Genomic DNA, 4,752 nt, shown 5'->3' on the forward strand with positions numbered 1-4,752 from the left:
TCTGAGGTTTACAGAACTGCCAGGAGGTGTGATCCGTATGCAGTTGGAGTGCAATGCCTCAGAGGCAGGTTCTCTGCTCTTCTGTTGTGTATGCACAAAGAAATGTTTTCTTTCCAACATTTTTATGGCATCTTGTAAACTGTTCATTGTTCAAAGACAATGGTCTCCTCGTAGAAATTGTCCCTATGGATTTGGGACAGGGTGGTTCCATATCTGTAGCATTAGAAATGATGGCCAGCATGGCCAAGGGAAGCGCTGCCTGGAGKCAGTTTGGAAGGTGACTGCTTGGGAAGCTCTCTGTGCTGGGTGTATCACTGCTCACATGTTGGGAGGGCAAAGTGGACCTCAGCTTAGCTGCAACTGGAGCAATTAAACCAGCTGCAGGGCCACAAAAAGGACCTGAGTGTTTATCTGGCTGCTGGAGGGCTAGGAGGGAGAAAAGGAAATAACCCTACATCTATAGTATTTGGTCATTCCTGGACTGAGACTAAAGTAATGACAATTGTGGTGAACTCTAAAGCCAATAGAATAAATCCTGGGTATTCGTAGCCAAAGCTTTCACTGTTTGAAAATTTGCTATGGTCAGATATGTCTCAGGTGACTTTAGATTTTACAGTGCCCTGTTATTAATAGTTCTGCATGTATCACGGTTAGTAAATGTACATATTTTAGGTGTACATAAATAATGTACACCTTAAGTTGAGAACTGAAAGATATGTTTTTGATTTTTTTTTTTTTTGAGAGGGGGGAAGAGTGAGCTCTTCTGCACATACTATGACCTCTACCAATCTCAAAGAAGAAATGGCATGCTCAAAAAAAGAATATGCTGTGCATCTGGTTTAGCATTTAGCAAAATTTAACTTTCATCCTTCCTTATTGACATGTTCAAGTACAACCTATAGGACTTGATTTTTTTCATCAGCTTCAGGAGACTTTCCAAACAGAGTAACATCATCCTGATAACAGTAGATTCTGAGCTTGTTATTAAGAATTATTAACACATTTTAAAAACTCAGGGATGTTGATTCAGGCCCATATGGCATATGATTAAAAGAGAAAAGTTCCGTTAAGTATAATAAATGCTGTGAAGCACAAAATGTCTGGATACTTGGCAATAGGYATTCTTTAAATCAGTAGTACAAAACAGACTCTACAACTATGCCAAGAGTATCTGTAAGTGGTTAACTGTCAATTGTCAATACCAATGGCTTTGGTTTCCCTGAGTCCACACAAACCCAAACTTTCTGGTTTGTTTTTTGTCACCACTGTGCTGACACTAATTTTGAAAATGCAGTGACTCCATTAGTATCTTCTGGGATATTTTTTTAATTATCTTGTAACTCAGCATCTCTTGTTCAATTGTAGAGAATATAATTTCCATTGTAGAAGTGGCACATTAGRTTGAATTGTCCTGCTGTGAATAAATCATTCTGCACACATACGGCATTTCCATGTACCAGCTAATACTAGTTTTTTTTTTGTAAGAGCTGAAACCAGAATTTGTATTAAAACAGTGTTTCATTGTATTGAAGCAATGCATATTTATATATATATATAAACACTTGTATAAATAGTGAAGGTCACAGATTTCTGCTGTACAGAAGAGTATTACTGTACACAAGAATAAAAATTGGCAGTCGACATCAAAAGTAGTTTTTCTATGGTGGATGCAAGAAGAATAATATGCTTCAGGTGGCTCACTAGATRATGTCAGGGCTGAAACTTCTACAGCAGTTCAGGTAAATGCATTCATTGGGTRCTGAAGCTCAGAAATCAGCCTCCAATATTATTTTAGTACCATATGACCGTTCCACTGATGCAAGAAAAAGCAACAGGACACAAATGCAGCCATAATAAATAACTGATTCCATCCCTGGTCAAAACAGCAACATCTGGTACTGTAGTATCACATAAATATTGCTTAGGTAGAAATTAATTATATATTTTAATGCAACATCTGTCTGCAGTATTTGCAGGTTATCCTATCTGGTTTACAATGTGCTGTAAATATTTACACACACAGACACAGAGACAGRCACAGACAGACACMCACAAATATATACACATTTATATSTGTTATATATGCTGAGCTTTTAGCCATAGTTCCAATGGTTGCAGCTTGAAGGCAGTTCACCATTTTTCAATTTTCCTATCACAAATTCAGTTAGAGGAGCGAGTTATGATCTCTTGTAGTGTCATGTCCAATTCATTCAGTAAATACTATCTATAACCAATAGGAAATGCTTTTTTTCCATAAGATGAACTTGACCTTTTTCTGCTGTGCTTCAGGACTTACCCATGATTTTTAACTCTCTTAAATAGGAGGGGAATTGTTTTGTTGGGGCACTTGGTTTCTGTTATGCTGGCAAACTTTATTGGATACAACTACAAGATTTACTGCAGAAAAAAACATTTCTATTTTAGGAGTACAGATTCCTTTTTTTTTTTTTTTTTTTCCATCATGAAACAGAGGGAGTAGCCCCCAGCTCTTTGCTCTGGTGGGTACTCTCCGGTGGGTGCTCTGATACAGCAAATAGCATTAGTGGTTTTCTTCGCCAGCAAAGGTAGTGACACTAACCTTCAGTGCATGATTCCCAACCATTTTCATGTGAACAACAGAAGGAATTCTCAAGGCCAGGCTGCATGGGGCATTGAGCRAYATGGTCTAGTGGGAGATGTCCCTGCCCATGGCAGAGTGGTTGGAGTTAGATGATCTKTAAGGTCCCTTCCAACCCAAACCATTCTATGACTGAATTGCAAGGGAATGATGCAAATAAATTAAGTGATAGCATAACACTGGTCTTGTTTCTTCCCAATTTTAATAGCAAGGATGTAGAACTAGAAAGATTATTCCAGGTGTCCACAGAAACACCAAATGAAAGTCTAATCCTGACTKCAACAGACAATACTAGAAACCAACGAAACCAACCAAAAAAAAATCCACCAAGTCAGATGAGCTTTAGAGGCTCACTGAACTTCTTTTCCTAACAAATGACCTTTTCTGTCCAAGACCACCGCTGCAACACCAGATGTCTCRTGAGTGACAGAAGTTCATGTAATGTACATGAAGCAGCTACCTGTGAATAGATGGGAACTAATGGTGGACATTTCTTTCACTCTTCCAACAGACTTTTATTTTGTTGTATTTTCAATACTGAAAACAATGAAGGTATTTCAAAGGCTGTTGTAAGTACTCAATTACGACAGACACAGGCTTTTAGCATGGGCGATGAGATGTGAATATAAACCTGTATGATTTGGAATAGAAAGTTACTAAAGGCAAGGAAATGCAAAGGTAAAAAAATCGAGGTAGGACAGAGWCATAAAAAGGTGAAAATTAAGTCAAAACCACAAAACAGAGATGTCATGCTAACAGCAAGCATTTTCTTTCTAAATGTTACTAAGGTGACAAAGACGTCATTCAGTAAATAACAAAGGAACATGTACCTGTTTTGACAACTGGCTGATTGTAAATTTTTTTGCACAACCTCAGTCAAACCTGAAACATTGCTGTTGCAAGATTTTTCTCAATGACATTTCTGAGGCATATTCAAATCCTCTGGATAATACTATATACACTAGAACCAAAACTAAATTTAGAAGCAGCTGTTTTAACAGAATTTTGTTTTGCTCATGTTTTTAATATTTTTATGTGAGTGGGATTGAATCATGGAATCTGGAAAGGTGTTATGGTGATGGGCTATCTTCCCACTAAAACATAAGTATGAGGATGAAGAGTCAAAACACCAGACTCAATGCTTTTTTAGAGTGTTTGGGGGACGGTGTCAGGTTTTTACTTCTGTTTCATTGAGGGACTGAATGCCCTGGTCCATTTCTTGATAAAAAAACAGGCTAAGCATTGTGGTAGTTGGGTGTGATTTTTGTTCCACAGTAAATTGTGTATTTACGGAAAAATAAGGCTTAATGTTACCAAAGGAAGAATGCAAGGCGTAACACGGGTGCTGGTGAGAGGACAAAGGAGGGAGCAGGCACTGAATAGATGGATACAGAAAACCCTGAATAATTTCTAACTCGTTTCAATCCGAACAAAAAATACCAAGAGTATTTCTATAATATTCCTAATGCGGTTTAGTAGCTGGGCGAGGGGAGGAAACGGGGAAAAAAACCCGCATTACAATAGTCTGCAACTCAGGAAGGTGTGCCAAGTCCCTTCGCTCCGCATTTCGTGGGCATCTTAATCCTGGGTCATCCAATTAAAGAAAACCTCCTTCGGCGGTTTTACGAGCGCAGCACATCAACTCCCTTTGTTTACACACTGGAACAAGATGTTCTTTCCTGTTCCGACAAGAAAAGGAGCAGAAACGCTAACGCGGGGTCCGYTGGCGCTGGCGCTGGCACCGGCACGCCCGGGGCTGGCTTTGCTCCGGCACATTCCCGCAGCGGCTCCGGCCGAAGCGAGGAGGGCACGGGCGGGCACCGCCGGCCCGGGGGACTGCCCCAGCCGTAAGTAAGAGCGAGCGAGCAGMGAGCACTCCGGGGGCGGGCCGGGCAGCATTTTGGGCTGGTTTAAAGGAACGCGGTGCGGCGTGCAGCGGGCACAGGGCGGAGACGGAGGAGARGGGGCCGAGGGGGCCGCCCCCACCGCCACCTCCGACCGCCGCCCCCGCCCCGGCAGCGCCCCCAGCGCGGCGTCCCCGGGGAGCCGGCGCGGAGCACCACGGGAGTTGTAGTGCGCTGGCGCCGGCCGGCCCGCCATCCTGCTCCCCTCCCCGCCGCCCCCGGCCCGCGGCC

The 4,752-nt window shown here is 42.0% G+C and overlaps 1 long non-coding RNA gene across 1 annotated transcript in view; it reads left to right on the top strand.

Moving 5' to 3' along the window:
• Window positions 1–4,381: 4,381 nt before the first annotated feature.
• The window catches only part of LOC130572943 (uncharacterized), a 26,211-nt gene continuing 25,840 nt past the window's right edge, over window positions 4,382–4,752 (top strand). Inside the window, exon 1 of the long non-coding RNA XR_008965273.1 lies at window positions 4,382–4,464. This is a non-coding gene — a long non-coding RNA (uncharacterized LOC130572943). The remainder of the gene's footprint in view (window positions 4,465–4,752) is intronic.

This window comes from Malurus melanocephalus, unplaced genomic scaffold (genome assembly GCF_030028575.1).
Source record: "Malurus melanocephalus ecotype Western Australia unplaced genomic scaffold, MMel_1.1 scaffold_46, whole genome shotgun sequence".
NCBI classification, from domain to species: domain Eukaryota; kingdom Metazoa; phylum Chordata; class Aves; order Passeriformes; family Maluridae; genus Malurus; species Malurus melanocephalus.